The 17,639-nt window shown below is 38.9% G+C and overlaps 1 protein-coding gene across 10 annotated transcripts in view; it reads right to left on the bottom strand.

The window, feature by feature from the left end:
• DGKB (diacylglycerol kinase beta) overlaps positions 1–17,639 on the bottom strand; it is a 521,988-nt gene that overhangs the window by 81,017 nt on the left and 423,332 nt on the right. The window lies entirely within an intron of this gene.

Genomic DNA, 17,639 nt, shown 5'->3' with positions numbered 1-17,639 from the left:
TCACAGCTCCTTGATCTCAAGGCCTTCTCCACAGGAGCCTTTCATACTCTCTACAGTCTCACCACCATTTCCTGAGCTTCCCCCCCTTCATTGCAGCCTTCTGCTGCTCTTTACAGGGCAATCATCCTGCTCTCACTCAAGTATGGCTTATTCTGTGATCAGGGTTGGCTACCCTCAGCTCTCCAGCCCTTATGGGGTGAGCCACCCTGTTACAGTACCTCTCTCTCTCATTCTTCAAATGTGAGTCATCTTTGAAGATTGAAAGCTCTTCAGCACAGAGAGCCTTCCAACCAGTGTGTTTATACAGAACCTACCCAAATGGGACTCTGATCCTGATTCGGGCTTCTGTGTGCTATTATAATACACACACTAAATAATAAATATTATTCAAACGTTTGGATGCTTTTCTGAATTGAACTCCAGGTGTTTTGAGTAGGAAGCCAATCCAGGTAACAATTAAGGCAACAGCAAATGTCACCTTGGCTTTCAGGGGCAGTATCAAGCCCTAGTTTTTACAGTGATGGATGTTGCTTTACTGCACACTTTAGTTTTGCGAAGTTTTTATATCTAATCTTGATTTAAACCCATAAGAGTTCAGACTAATATCTCCATTGCTTTGTCTCATACACGGCATGGAATGTAACTTATTAAGAAGTGACTATGGCTATATTACAGGTCCAACCTACTGTACAGTTAGGGCCAAATATGTGCCAAGCATCACTTGACTGAAGATTATTTAATACACAAAGACATGATCTGTGCTGCAATTTTTACTAAACAGATTATATATATATATATATATATATATGTCTATAACTCTAACTGAGAATCCTGGACTAATGCACTGAAATGCCTTAATCAAGGTCACCATCCAACATAAAAATAATCGAGTCATCTTTTACTTTAAGCATTGTAAATATTTCATTTCTTACACTGCTCATCACAGCAGGAACACTTGGTTTTGGATTTGTAGGGCTTCATCTTTCATGAAGAAAGACTTGCAGAATGTTCTGACTAAAGAGCCTTTTTTTCCCCCTTTTGTGTTCAGCTCATTTCTTTTGACATAATGAAAGTCACTTTTAAGCAGAGAATTCATCCAGCAAAAACACCAGACCAGATTATGTAACTTTTACCTTGCGTGGACACATCATTATGTCATACTTTTCCTGTGGGTTTACTGTCATTGATATAATGATCTCTCTTTCAAGCTATGGTGAGCCAGCTCCTGAGTTCCAAACATGGGGCAGAAAATGGGTGGCACAACCCACTACTCACTGGGTTATATTTACTCCTGTGCAGAGAATGCACATGAAGCCTAAGCTCCACTGAGTGCCATTTAAGTCTTATCCTGAGAATTTTTACATGGGCCTTCAGCACAGAGGTGAATTTTACCCAATGTGATGGCTTTTGAGGCTTTTGCCTCGGCGTGGATTGTGGTAAAATACTTTTTTGAAAGATAAATCAGTGTTATACAGTGTGCCATGTCTTAATTTGTGTGCATGTTCACCCAGATGCTGTTTTGCCAGGTGATGGACACCATTTAAAAAAATATAGATGCATGTAATTTTATATGTGTTTTAACGGTATTACAGTGATACTACTGAACCCATGTTTCTCACTTCAGAAACTTGAAACATTCACAGTTTTTAAAGGAATTTTTCCACACAACTTGTAGGAAATTGTTGCCCATGAAAACCTTCTTCCCCTGACTGTAGTTGGTCTTACAAATTCAAAATAGCTTGTAAGGCAAAAAGTGCTTGCTACTTTTTCAATGATTTGTGCACTGTTTCTTGGAATTAAAAAAAGCAGTGACTGGACTAGGAAAGAGGAAAAACAAGAATGAAACAGTAGAAGTGTGGTAGAGTACAGATAGCTGAATAGGACATATGATACATAAAGGTCCTGATTTAGGAAAGCGCTTTAGCATGTGCTTAGCTTTAAGCATGCAATTAAGTTCTATTGGCGCCAATCAGATTTAATCACATGTTTAAGTACTTTCCTGAATAGGGGCCAAAGAGAGAAGGGAAAGTGTAGAGAAGAGAGTATGGAAATAAGGCAAAGAAAATATAAAGAAGAGAGAACACTGTTGAACCTAGCACCAACCTAGATTTAGACACTTAACTTTAGATTTTAGACTCTTCAGCCAGGAACGATATTAGTTACGTATTTATATTGTACCCAGCACTCTGGGTCCCTGATCCATGATTTGGCCTGCTAGTGCTACCACAATACAGATACATAATAATCACTAGATGCTGATTTGTCAAACATTATCACTCTTCCTACAACTTGTTACAGTTCATGAAGTATTCTGAGGAATGATTTAATCAGCCTCAGTAAAGTGTCACTTGGGCTTTGAAAGACTTGTTTTATTTACTTATCTTGCCCACCTCCGCCCGCATCCCCTATTTTTCCCCCCCATACCGAATGAGACATTTAGTGCCACACAAAAAAACGACATTTGCAGAAAGAACAGGAGTACTTGTGGCACCATTACAGCAGATGGACTATATTCTGATCTCACTTACTGTAGTGTACAAAGAAAAGGAGAACTTGTGGCACCTTAGAGACTAACAAATTTATTTGAGCATAAGCTTTCGTGAGCTACAGCTCACTGCATCCGATGCATTCGATGAAGTGAGCTGTAGCTCACGAAAGCTTATGCTCAAATAAATCTGTTAGTCTCTAAGGTGCCACAAGTCCTCCTTTTTTTTTTTTTTTGAAACTACTAGAAGTCAGCAGCAAGCAAGAGCTTTTCTGAGAAGCTAGAATTAAATCAGACTGGGAAGTAAGCAGAGTCAAACATGAAGCCAGACAGGCAATTGGAGTCTATTATTCAGCTTTATAGGACAAGGAATCTCTCCCAGAGGAGATAAAAATCACACCAGCCAAGTTACAAAACATGGATTTCAATGTGATCACCAGTAGGATTTTTTAAAATAAACTAAAAGAATGCTGTTTTCATGGCTGTAACTCAGCAAAGCAAGCACTTCTAGATTTGATAACTGCTCTAGTGAGAAAAAAATAGGGACTTTCCGAATAGTGCACTTAGAGAGCAGTTATTAACTGAAAAATGCTATAGTGCATTTTGTGTCTATCATCTTTCAGTGATGTCCATTCCAAATGTGCTCAGTTTACAAGTCAAAAGAAACCTCATAAGCCAAAATGAATAAGTAATCAGAGATCTGAAAGTCAAAACGTTCTCCCTTTCTGGTCATGCACACAAAACAAGGATTCTGCACTCAGAAGTTTCTGGACGATTCTACTGATGATGTGTGAGTCAGAAAAGAATCCTGCTTACTCTCCGATAGGCGTGCCAGCTCCGTATCTAACGCTAACATCTAATAAAGGAGTCAAAATTTATTGTCAGTAAAATAAGCAGATGTGACTAAATACATAGTGGGAGCAGATCCATTGTGGGAGATGATGATGAGCCAGTTCCTCGGCCCTGCTGTAGCCCATTTGAACTGCTCCAGAGCCACAATGGGGCTGTAAAGTTGCTTAACCAGCCTCCTGAGGATTCCTCCAATGTGTTTAAAGCTGACTTAGCATCTCTAAGTGAGCCCCTTCTAATTTCAGAGACAGGGACGTAGCTGGAGGAGCTCCTCACTCCAGGAATCCCTGGCTGCTGGAACAGCCTGTTAGGGCCACAGATAGCCTGGCAAGGTTTAGCACAATCACAAATCATGGAGTAGACAATAAACGGGAAGATCAGTACCTCCCTGGATTTTACAAGCACGCATACATCTCTGCATTACTGAATTTTTTGTAAAGTCCAGTTTCAAGGACTTCTGATGATAAAAATGTCTTCTGTTGACATATATGAATGACACCCAATATGTTAGTGTCCCTGTTGCCTGGAAATAGTTGGTACAGAAATAGTTGGCACGAAACTTTAACTAAAATTATAGAACTCTTTCAACCTTTCCACTCTCACTGTGTAAATGTGAAAATATTGTAAATCTTGTTGACAGTTATTGCCATATCTATTGGCACACAGTCAGCAGCAGTTTGAAAAGTATGTGCAGCATTGCTAGTGCCCATTACCTTTCTGCCTATACTTTTTTACAATTTATATTCACCCCAGCAGACAGCTCCTCAGAGCGCCATTAATTTGTTAGGCGGCTTATACTTTCCAATACTACCCACTTTATAACGTGCTCTTACAAACAGCCTGGTGGTTTACTGGCAACACTTTACAGACTTAGGAGGGAGACCACAATTTAAAGGCAGCAGGTAAAAATGGAACAGGTCACCGAAGTGACATAGAGGGCCTCATTCTGGTCTCACCGAGGCTGGCTTATCTGTGCAATTGCATTGACTTCAGCAAAGTGACTCCTGATCTATGCCTGGTCTCTGCAGAGGGAGGATGGAGACATTATCTAAATGCTCCCTTTTTTGGTAACTGCAGTGGGACATTTGCTTACCCCCACTTCCCAGACACAAAACAAGCTTTGCAGGGTCTCTACTTGCCAAAAAATAATAGAACTAGATATAAGAAATATTTGTATGATTAAATGGGCTTACATTTGGTGAGCCTGATTCTTTCCAAACAAAAGAAAATCCAAAAGAACTCAACTACTCAATAAAAGAGAGACTTAACATATGTATGTGCATGCTCTCAGTCTCTCTTCCCCTGCTCTCCTGCCCATTCTTCTCTACAGTGTTGTGGCAAGTGAGCAGTGCACTAGCGAGAAAATAGCACCTAACTTGCAATTTTACAAGACTATAATAAAATTTGTTCACATCACCAGTATTTTCAGATAATTGTATCTATTTTTTTAATGATTGGCATCATCCTGTATAAAATCTGAAATTGTTACTCAGAATTAAACTGCTGTCAATATGACACCTTTCACAAACACTCAAAGAACTGGACATTTTCTATTAACAAGTAATGAAAAACAGTAAGTTTGTACACGAATGGATTGGAGAACACGATTATGTGAAATAATAGCCCAAAAATGATCTGCTGGGCTACCCTATTTGTATTTCTGAATGTTTAGCCCTACGCTTCAGGCATCTAGGGCAGGGTTAAATGGGAAAATGGTTTGGGTAATATACTATTGGATGTTCAATGTTCAATGTCTGCTGTTAAACAAATTGAACATGAAAGATGGATGTTGCTGCCTTTTCATATAAAGATCACCATGAAAAAGCATCTATTTGGCAGTAGAAAATATCAATGTGTATTTTAACCATACCCACATACACCTTATTGCACTTATGTCATGCCTTTTTAAGGCACTTTCATTAGTAACAATTATCCATAACGTTCATAGATCGCACAGCCAAAAAGACCTAGAAAGGGTTAACAAAGTCTCAGTCGTAAATTTATCCAACCTTTCTGCCTAAAAGCTGCATATGTATTATTTTCTGTGCACTTGCAGTGTTTTCGAACAACAGAACAATTCCTTAATTCGCAAAGGAATCTAAATTACAATAATCAATATGCATTCTTTTCCACAAGAAAGGAAACACCTGTTATAGTTAGTTAATTGCTGACTTTTTTGTAAGCATTTGGAAGAAAAGTAAATTTTACAAATAATTTATATCTGAAAAACTTCTGAATCAAAGACAAGTGTATTATAAAAATGGTATGAAACCAAAAGAGCTTAACAGAGAAAGCAACAGATGTTTTCATTTTGTTAATTAAGGGAAAAGTCCTTACCAAAGCACTTGATAGAATATGGTTATTTTACAATTAAGACACAGATTGGGGCCTTTTTCTATTCTCACACTGATTTAATATTACTGCAACAGTGCAGTTACTCCTGTTCTCCATGAGTCAGAGATCAGATTTAAGCCCTAGAAAAAGAGTGGAATGGAGCAATTTTTTAAAAAAAATTACATTTTATTATTAAACAAAGAAAACCTCCATCAGAGATTTTTTTGATTTATCTTAGAGTCCTCTATTCCAGCAATAGCCCCATTTCAAAAACAGGATTTTGATGGGACTACAGCCAGAGTAGGGGGGAAAGTTGCATATTCATGGGTTTATCAAAAATATCTCTATTAAAGAGACTTCTTATATATTAGCATTTCCTCAGCTACAACTTACCAACTTTCTCAGCTCCACATTTAGGAGTGCAGGATGTGCAAAATTCTGCTTTTAGTTAACGTGCTGCATTATTCGTCTGTGGTATAACTCTGGTAATTTCAATGGAGTTACACCAAGGGGAGTTACATCCTAGGGTGTTTACATCACACATTACTATACAAATATCTACACGGCACAGTAAATTTTAAAGTAACAATTATTTGTCTCTTATTTTAGCACACTTAATTCTAGATTGTCACTACACTGTTCTGTATTTCCCAGGCTGCCAACCTACACCAGTGAAATGCTGTCAGAAAAAAAGAAGAAACAGGAAAAGAATCTCATCAGAGCTAAAATTTAGCTTTCCCTGGGTTCCACTGAAACATGCAAGAGCTAAATATGAGAGAGTTTCACATTCTGCAAAGTATGTTCTCAACTCAGAGCTCAGATCTTCACATGGATAAATACCAGCAATGCTAGTGTCTCAGAAATGGGGGGGGGGAACAGGCCATCTAATCCATCACCCTGCCAATGTAGGATGAATTGTGGAAATTGTAGGCATCACTGATTATGCATCACAAGTACAATATATTAAAACCCTTTGGAGATCCTGGACATATATTATATTGCATATCCCCTCTTAAGTATTCATTTGGCTGTCAGTTTAGAAAATACTAGTTTACTTAGAGTGATAAGGCATAAGAGTCATGGAAGGCCTCTTTGGCATATAGCCCTCTGCAGGGGGAGGAAATGACTTGGTCCATAATTACAGAAAGCAAGTGGCCACATGCCTTTGCATAGGATGTATATAACACTTGCATCCCCTATTGCAGGCCAGAGTCTGGAGTAGCTGATTTAGATCATAAAGAACTGCCTATTCCCCATTTTTGGGTTGGTGCAGCACATGGCTCTCCCATTCCTGCCTAGTTCCCATTTACTTCCGCTTCCTTACAGAGTAGCTGGAGTGAATTTCTGTTTGAAACCATGGGAGCTATGCATGCAAATCCCTGTACTTAAAAATAAGATAGTCCTTTATGCCATTTTAATCAATCTCTGCCATGTGTGTTACTTAATAGCTCTGTCTTCCTATAGAAAATGAGCAACTTAAGGGAAATGAAACTTTTCAACGATACATTTTCCTTCTGGCAGCCTATGAAATACACCATAATTATCCTCTTTCGATGAATAACTCTTGAAATAAAAGGAACATTCTGTGGGATAATACAAAGGAATAATACAATGGTAATCTCAATTGCCTTGTAAATAAAAGGATTTTTTATAATTATAATATATACTACCCAGAAACATATATACATACTTTATAAATATAAATCCAAATCAGATTGTCATTCTAATTCTTAAGAGGCTACTACTTCCCAATAATAAGAATAATCATCACCATTTTGCAATTATCACAGATAAGACTTTTCATTCTATGGGATTCAAAAATGTGTTACTCTGGGCTCAATTCCTGAGGTCTGTGGGCTACTTGCATGAGTGAAAACTACTTAATGTGAGTAAGGGCTGCAGAATCAGACTCTGCATAAATACAGTGCCACAGCAGTGAAAAGTTGGTTTCCAGGAGGAAAACTGGCACACAGCCTATTGTACAACAATGGAGAGGAAAGGGGGGAAAAGATATTTTCAGCAAGGATCCCAAGACATCCCTTTCTCTTATGAAGACGATCATCCTATCTTTAATGTCCATGTAAAGCAGACAGGATTTTGATTTTAAGAACTCACCAGACGAAGCACATGGTATACAGTTTAGATATGTCAGCAGGATAAAGGACTGAGTCCTCCCTGTTGGTATTTTAAGCAGTCGTTCTGGTGAGTGTAGGCATTGAAAAAACAAGATGCTTAGAACACTGGGCCATCAACTCCAGCTCTTGTGAAACTGCTGAAAAAAGATCAGACTGCAAAGGTTTACACATTACAATAATTATTTGATTTTAACACTAAGATCTTTTCTGACCTGTCACCTTCAAGTATGTCCATGATTAAGCATTCTAATGAAGCATGAAAATCTCTCAAAACAGTGATAAACCTGGAAGGGACAGCTCTTAAAGGGAAAGTTCTAATTTCTAAATAAAACCTCAGAGTTCTAAATAAAATTGTTATTTTGAAACTAGTATTTTGAATACTAAAAACTGAGTTTTGTTACTCTAGCCAGTCTCTCTCAGTAAATTCTCCCAAGACCCGTCAAGGAAAAATACCAGGAGAGTCTCAGCTGGAATCTCCTGCTTTGAGCGGGTGGTTGGACTAGATGACCTCTTGAGGTCTATTCCAACCCTAATATTCTATGATTATATGAATCCAGGCCTAACCTGAATGCAATATTGGATAAGGAATTAAACTTTCAAGTTACACCATTAGATGATGATGATGATGATGATGTTGATGTTTTCATTACTGTGCTTTTTGTTCTCATACTCTCCTCCCTCCTCTTCCAACCAGCCTTTTTCTGTCTTTTTCTTCCCTTCTGCACTCTTCTTTACACATTTTCAGCACTATACATTTATTGACCCTGGGTTAATCCTCGTCTTACTTACTCTGGGTCCAATTTAGATCAGGACTCTCCCAAGTTGAACATTTCTGAATTTTTACCAATTTCACCAGGTTTTATTTTAAATTTTAAGTTACAAATGTATTTTGAATGTGCTATGTTTTTTGAAGCCCTTTAGTTCCTATTTGAGACTGTTGAAAGTAGAAACTTACACACACATCTTTAGAGATGGGAAAACTGGTTCAAATAAAATTAGAACTAACTAAAATGAACTCAAATCTTTTATGACATCTGAAATACTCATTTATCTATTTGTGGGAGTATTTGGGGGAGGAGAGGGCTATTAACATATATTGATTTTCTGTTTGCTGAGTATTTTTGCATTCCTGGTTTCACTCAGGGCCAGAAGCTGAAGTGAAAAAAAAAATCAAAAAAACCATGAGAAACTATTTCCTTAATAGTATTTTCAGAACAGCTGAAACTAGAAATAATGGAAATCTCCTGACAGATTAATTTGTGAAATTTTCAAACCAAAAAGATTCAGAGAAGCATCCAAATCAAATGGTTGTTTGAGCCACACCTTTCAAGCTTTTGAAGTTCATGCAATGATATAACATATTGTATCAAGTGCGCGTGTGTGAGAATTAACTGCACAGAAATAAGTTCTACAGGAGGTGTGCAACACCGTGGATATCATATACTAGAGTTTCCCTTGAAATACTCACGGCCGCCAACACTGAATTTCCAATCAACTGATTATTTGACCACTCTACATTCAGTCAATGAAGCTAATCCAACATCAGTATGCATAGCTCTTCTATGAACTGAGACACTCTATCTGCCATAATCCTTTTTTTCCCAATATTTTTTTACATTAAGGAATAATATGCAATTCTTTTCTTGCTTCAACATTTAATTGATTTAGTCACTGAATTTAAATGATTGGAAATTTTTCTGCTTACTGGAAATTGGATGCCAAGTGTATCATTTACGGTTCTGAAACAGACACTTGAGTTATATTTAGCCAATTTAAAACAAGTTCCTCTAAATTATTTCCTCTAAATAACCCAGAAAACTGACAAATAATATTGGTGAAATAGACAACAGCAGGTGTGTCTATTTCTATCAATCCATATAATAAGTGTATGTTCTAAAGTACCTAGATAGGAGAGTCAAGTCATATATTCAATTAGCATTAGCATACAACAAGCATCTTCATAAAGTATCTTCATCTCATTTTGTAGCTGAAAAAATAAAAATAAATGTAACAAGTGGAAGAAAACAGAAGTTGATAATAATTAATATAAACTGAAACTAGGAATTGTAGAAAATTGATAAGGGAATCAAGGAACACAAAATGAAATCTATGGCCAGCAGAGTTAAGGACAATAAGAAGGATTTTTTAAAAGTACATTAGGAACAAAAATAATCCTAACAATAGTATTGGTCCATTACTAGATGGAAATGGTATAATTATCGATTATAATGCAGAGAAGGCAGAAGTGTTCAATAAACATTTCTACTCTATATTTGGGGAAAAACAGATGATGTCATTGGATTATATGATAACAGTCTTCTATTCCACTAGAATCTCAGGAGGATGTTAAACTACACATTTTTAAATAAGCAGATCTCGATAACTTACATTCCAGAGTTTTAAGAGAGCTGGCTGAGGAGCTCGCTGGACCATGAATTCTGATTCAGTAGTCTTGGAACACTGAGGAAGTTCCAGAAGACTACAAGAAAGCCAATATGCCAATATTTAAAAAGGGTAAACAGGATGACTTGAGCAACTATCAGACTGTCATTCCCCTTCAATCCCCATCAAGATAATACAGGACTGATACAGGACTTGATTAATAAAGAATTAAGGGAGGATAATATAATGTCAATCAACATGGATTTATGGAAAGTAGATTCTGTATCTTTTCTTGGATGAGATTACAAGTTTGGGTGATAAAGGCAATAGCGCTGGTGTTATATAATTAGACTTGAATAAGGCATTTGACCTGGAACCGCATGATGTTTTGATTAAATTAGAAAGATATAAAATTAACACAGTACATATTAAATGGATCAAAAGCTGTCTAACAGATAGGTCTCAACATGTAATTGTAAATGGAGGCTTATCACTGGACATGTGTTTCTAGAGGGGTCCTGCAGGGATTGATTCTTGGCCCTATGTCATTTCACATTTTTATTAAAGACTTAGAAGAAAACATAACATAATTAATGATATACGGGGCCCTACCAAACTCATGACAGTGAAAAATGTGTCACAGACTGTGAAATCTGGTCTCCCCCATGAAATCTGATCTCCCCTGTGAAATCTGGCTAGTGTAGGGGGGTTCATGGTATTGCCACCCATCTGCTCTGCCTTCGGAGCTGGGAGGCCAGAGAGCAGTGGCTGCTCCCAGGCATCCAGATCTGAAGGCAGCGCCGCCACCAGTAGCAGCACAGAAGTGAGGGTGGCATGATATGGGGGGGGAAGAGGGTCATCACTTTTTTGCAGGGGGGCAGGGATTGCCTTATGAGTGGGTGACATGGGTGACTGCCCAGGGCACCATGGTCAGCGGTGGCATTGTGACACACACAGGCAGCCCAAGGATCCTTTAACCCCTGAGTGCTGGGGAGGGGCAGGGTTGGGGTCACACCAACCGGGGGCTCCTACTGTGTGCCATGCTTCAGCTGCTAGTCCCAACCCGCTTGCAGAGGGATGGGACTTCCTCTTCATGGGCCACTCCTGGAGCCAGGTCAGATCCACCTCTGCTGGCAGCACAGAAGTAAGGATGGCAATATCATACCATACCACCCTCACTTCTGCACTGTGGGTGGCGGCAGCACTGCCTTCAGAGCTGGGCTCCCATCCAGCATCCACCACTCTCCAGCCGCCCAACTCTGAAGGCAGCCCTGCCACCACCAGCAGTGCAGAAGTAAGGGTGGCAATACCATGACTCCCCTACAATAACCTTGCACTGCCCCACCCCCATAATCCCCTTTTGGACCGGACCTCCATGGTTACAACACTGTGAAATTTAAGATTTAAATACCTGAAACCATGACATTTAAGATTTTTAAAATCTCATCACTGTGAAATTTACCAAAATGGACCGAGAATTTGGTAGGGCCCTAATGATAAAGTTTGAAGACGATACAAAAATTGGGGGAGTGGAAACTAATGAAGAGGACGGATACAGAGTGATCTGGATTGCTTGGTAAGGCAGGGACAAGCAAGCACTATGTGCTTTAATATGGCTAAATCTATGAACCAAAGAATGTAAGCCACATTTACACGATGGGGACTCTGTCCTGGGAAGCAGTGACTCTGAAAAAGATTTGGGGGTTGTGGTTGATAATCAGTTGAATGAGAGCTCCCAGTGCAATGCTGTAGCCTACAGGGCTCAAGCATTCCTCGGATGCATAACCAGGGGATTAGGAGAGGAGTAGGCATAAAGGATTTTACTGCTGTATTTGGCACGGTTGCAGCCACTGCTGCAATACTGTGTCCAATTCCGGTGTCTACAATTCAAAAGGATGTTCATAAATTGGACAGAGTTCAGAAAAGAGCCATGAGTGTGATTAAAGGTTTAGAAAACCTGCCTTACAGTGACAGACACCAGGAGCTCAATCTATTTAATTTAACAAAGAGAAGGTAAAGGGGTGACTTGATCGCAGTCTTTAAGTACCTACTTGGGGAACAAATATTTGATAATGGGATTTTTGATCTGGCAGAGAAAGGTAAAATATGATCCAATGGCTGGAAGCTGAAGCTAGACAAATTAAGAATGGAAATAAGGCATGAATTATTTGAACAGTGAGAATAATTAACCATTGGAACAACTTTCTGATCCAAAGTCAACACTCTGATTCAAAGCTTGAAATTCAGACAGCACTGAAAATAGCCATGCAGTAACTTAAAATTTCCCCCCAAAACAAGGCTTGTTGAGGATTTTGTAGACCTATTAAGCGTTCCAAGCTTACCTTTGAGAATTCCTGCCATTCCTAGCTCTTTTGGATGCTTGGATGGGTTTGTTACCTTGCTGTTGGCATGTTAGCTGTACTGAGTATTCTTTTTTCTCTTTTTATGGCTTACAGCAGGGCCGCCTTACCTGGTCTAGCTTCAGACTAGCTGTTGCCTCATCTTCCCCTAAGTTCAAAGAGCTAATCGCTTGCCTGTATTCTCCACCACATGCAGGCTGCTGTCCTATCTCCCCGTCCCATTAAAGACTCACTGCCACACAGAGTCTTTGAGGCTCTTGCTCCAGGGCACTACTGTATTAATTCAAACACAAAACAAAGTAGGTTGCCAGGACCCAGAGGCCTTTCACTCTGCTACCCACTTCCTCTGCTCCAGAGCTACTCACAGGAGCCAACTTTCCTCCAACAACCTGGGTCAACTGATCCCTTTATAGAGGGCATGTAACCCCTTCTCATCTGGGTCTGATAATCAAACAGACTGGCCGGCCCCAGGCGCCCTGGCCCTTAAAGATGCAGACCAGCATGTTACATGGCTGCTGTTGAGTTCCCCTGCGGCCTTGTCACTTTCCCTTGCTTCAGCATCTTCCCATTTTTGTGACTGTGCATATGTTGTCTTGGCAGATGTTGCTCCATTTCTATAGCTTCTGCTTTTCCATCCAGAAACTCATAATAAAGAAAGCACATCAACACAAATTTTCACCCAGAGTTATTGAATCATAGGCCATGAGCTTGGTTTATATCTAAATGCTGAATTAAGCCATGAACATGCATTGTCTTAAATTTAAGAAGCCTCTGGCTAGTAGCTCACTACAGTTTTGCTGTCAAGCTGTTCAATTTGATTTCCCTTTTCTTAACATTTTGTTAAACATCAGTATGCGGGTTGCTGTGCAAGGTGCACAGAAAGAAATGATCCTATCCTGAAGAGTTTATAATTTAAGACCTTAATCCTGTAAAGACTTATGCTTATAAACTTTGCTCACATGAGCATTCCCATTGAAGTCAATGGGACTCCTCATGTGAGTAAAGTTATATGTGTGTGTGCGTGCACGTAGGGTGCGTGTGTGTTTGAAGGATTGGGCCCCAGGGTGTGATTCAGTGAGGTGCTTAACATAATCCAGCACCAAATTAGGCTCCCAATAAACTTGAGCAGTTGGGATTGGTCTCCAAATAAGATTTAGCAAAGAAAACAAATATTTTTCCTCACCCAAAGAAAACTTTGGCAGTGCAATTCCTATAATAATATATTTCCTTCTGTCAGAAATACTAAAGAAAACAGGGAAAGGTTTGAGAACTTGATTTAACATTTCTGGCAGGAAGAGAATTTAATATATAATCATTGTTGTTTTATCACCTAACAGAATTGGTGTATCTTTCATGGAAAATATAGTGTCTTAATATAATCTATATTTTGAGAGAGTGTCATTTGCTAAAAAGCAGGTAGCTCAGTTGTTTACAGTTATACGTCCAAGCTCATATTTTAGTCTACATGCCATAGGTTCACCTTTTGTAAAACACTGATTCTTGGCTTTTATTAATATTTGTGTATATTCATAAAGAAAAATCTTGGCCAAATAATGTTAAAGGATTTTGTCTAAGCTCCAGAAAGAAAGATGGTTCACAGTTACAGCTAAAATGCTGTCCTTAGAATAATCAGTGATGTGTAGACATTTCACAGATCTGTTAATGCCTGGGGAGCTGATTGGTAAAATATTGCATATGAAAATTTTGCCAAAGCAAACTGTTCACCAAATCCTCTAGCTGTTCTAGACTGCCAACTAAATCGGTATTTAGGTCTTCATAATAAAATGGATTTTGCACAAGAGAAACTATAATAATTATTTCCTAACTCTATCATGTATTAATAAGCATGTGCATTTCTGCTCTAGAAACTTTTCTTGAAATATGCTATCTATCAAAGCCAGTTACAAGTAGAAAATATTAGTGCCAAATGTCACTTTCTGACATCCTTGCACAACTCCCATAGAAATCAGTGGGAGTTGCACTCATGCACCCAAGTGAAGAACTTAGCTTTTCAATTTTTGTTTCATAGATTTTAATAATGGGACTGTTTTGCAAATAAATTGGAGAAAGTCCAGAGGAGGTCAACAAAGATGATAAAAGGTTCAGAAAAATCTGACTTTTGAGGAAAGGTTAAAAAAACTGGGCATGTTTGGTCTTGAGGCAAGAAGACTCGGGGGACCAGTCTTCAGTTAAGTTAAAGGCTGTTATAAAGAGGATGCTGATCAATTGTTCTCCATGTTCACTGAAGATAAGGCAAGAAGTAATCAGCTTAATCTTCAGCAAGAGACATGTATGTTAGATATCAGGAAAGACTTTCTAACTCTAAGGATAATTAAGCACTGAAATAAGCTTTCAAGGGAGGTCGTGGAATCCCCAAAACAGGAGGTTTTTAAGAACAGGTTAGACAAGCACTGGTTAGGGATGGTCAAAATATACTTGGTTCTGCCTCAGCACAAGGGGCTAGGCTACATGATCTCTCAAGGTTCCTTCCAGCCCTATGTTTCTTTGATTTTCTTCTTCTTTCTAGTTAAGGGGGCAAATTATGGCCTGGCTAGTATGGCAGCACACAAGTAGTATAAGGTGACACCTTACTCCCTTATGCTGGCTATCTCCATCACAAGTAGCAATGCAGGAGAGGAAGCAGTCTCCACAGAATAAATACATCCCCTCCACACCCAGTGGGCAGGAGGGGCCAGGAGTAGGTAGAGCTTTGTCTCCTCCCCCTTCAATAAGTGGTGTTGCTGCATGCATGAGGCCACATATTCTGCACCAAACAAACCTTATGCAGTTTAGTCCCACAATCTATCTCCTGGCCTGCTTCAGGGTAAGTGAAGCAACATGATGCCTCTTATTCAAGAAAGATTGGACAGTCACAATCCAGTTTTAAGTGTTGACAGTGTTAATCGTTCCAGGATTCAGATTGTGTGCGCCAAGCTTCAGCCCAATGCACATTTTTATGGTCAAGTTATAAAATCACAAAAGCAAGGATTTATAATGAAACACAGATTGATCCACAGTTTTAGTGACACAGTTGCATTGCTATTATTTGATAATACTAAAAATGAGCTTCAATACTGCTCAAAAGTCCTAATTAGGAGAATTAGATTTTCAGGAAAATCAGATATGTATCCTTATAAAAGCCTTATGTTAGCTAATATTTTCATATAAAGTGTGGCTGTTTAGTTATGTCTTGTGATTAGATGCTGTGTTTGGATATAAAACCAGCTGAAAGGATATTTATTCAGACTAAGTAAATTAATGAACAAAGATTAACATGCAGGTGTGTAGTATTTGGTTCTCAAACTAACAGTACACACTTCAGCAGAAGTCTAACATTTTGTGAAATGTTTGCTCCAAACTAAAAATACACAAGCCTTTAAGTACTAAAATGTATTTAAAAAAAGACACTAATCTAAGACAAGATGTGACTCAAGGACATACTATTTTCAAGCTAGCAAAGGAATCACATTGTCTGAGAACAGACAGGAAGTCAGCTGTTTTGATAACTGATTGACTTAAACTTTTCACCTTACCTAACCAAAGCTCTTTATAAATTCTAAATGTATAGTCAAAGTACTTCTTCATACACTTAAAAAACCCTGTCCTTTAAAAGAAGCTCTTTGAAACTTGAAAATACATTTGTTCACCTCACAAATTTGTTTTTTTCCTATCTGGTAACCACTAGGGTTTATCCACTAACTATTTACCTTAGACTTAAATGTTTAAGTTAATACAAGGCTTGGGAAAGGTACTCAATTGAGATTGGAAGCAGAGTCACAGAAACAACAACACAGCCAGTGACATTCCAAACTTCTTCACACTACCCAGCAACATTCCTGAACATTGACATGGAAGGACCACCTTTAAAGGTAACTAGTGTTCTTCATTCAGTCCTTGATATCTCTGCTGAGACTGCCAACAAGGACGTAAACAAAGGGTAATAATTACTATTGTAACATGGAGACAAATCCACCAGTCACTAGACTGAAACTGCTATCCCATTCGATACAGATCTTCAAACACCTGAGAGGTTACTACAGTTTTCACCCATACCAATTTGAAAGGCATGTGAATTGCTGCCCTTGATATGAATTCCCTTTGTTTGTTAGGTTATGCCTACACTACGGTTGGACCTTAAAGTGGCACAGTTGGACCTTACAGCTGCGCCGCTGTAAGGTCTCCTGTGTAGCCTCTTTTTGCTGGCAAGACGGCTCTGCTGCCGTCATAATTAAACCACACCCAACAAATGGTGTTAGCTATGTTGGCAGGTGAGCCTCTCCTGCTGGCACAGCACTGTCCACACCAGCACTTTTGTTGGTGAAACTTATGTTGCTTGGTGGACCAAGCACACAATTGTGATTTTTTTTCTCTTGGTGTTCAAGAAACAAGGGATTCTAGGATTGACAGCAGCAGTAGAAACTCTGTAGTTGGTAGGAAGGTGTGGTAGCACCATGGAGCTGTCCCAGCTCCACCTGGACTATCAGAGCAGCGCTAAAATGAGTACACGGTGAAGGAAACATGCTGCACCCTGCTAATGGGCACAGGAGATACCATTGTTGTGGCCAGTCCCCCAGCAATCCCAGAGTCCTTGTGCCTTCTTCAAAGACAATGCCTCAGTAAACTTCTGCCAATACACATTGCCTTCTCATCCCAGTCAGGTAGTGGTTTAAAGCTACAATATATCCCATACTAGTGTCATGAACAAACAAGGACTTAAAAAAAGTTTGATGTCTGAGTACCAGATCTGGGAAAAAAAACAGATATTTAGAATCTTTAGAGAAGCAGCAAAAGTAAAAGGATTGACATAAAATCAGAATGTAAAAATCCTGAGTTTTATCAAGCTTACCGAGAAATACACCTTTTGAATGTTTTAACCCATTGGGGTAAGGGATCTTTCTCTTTGAAAATGAAAAATACAAAGAGAGCAAAAGAAGGAGTACATAGATAACTGTAGGCCAATAGTATCATACTGTGGTCTGTAGAACCCTTCCATGTGGTCTGTACCAAATAATATTTTAGACCAAAATGTTGGAGGGTTGTGTGGGGAGGTAGGTTCATAAGAAGTTCTCTTTTAGAAAGTGGTCCACAAAATGC

Source organism: Caretta caretta, chromosome 2 (genome assembly GCF_965140235.1).
Source record: "Caretta caretta isolate rCarCar2 chromosome 2, rCarCar1.hap1, whole genome shotgun sequence".
Lineage (NCBI taxonomy): Eukaryota > Metazoa > Chordata > Testudines > Cheloniidae > Caretta > Caretta caretta.
Note: the sequence above shows the minus strand (reverse complement) of the source record. Positions and strands in the feature narration are given on the sequence as shown.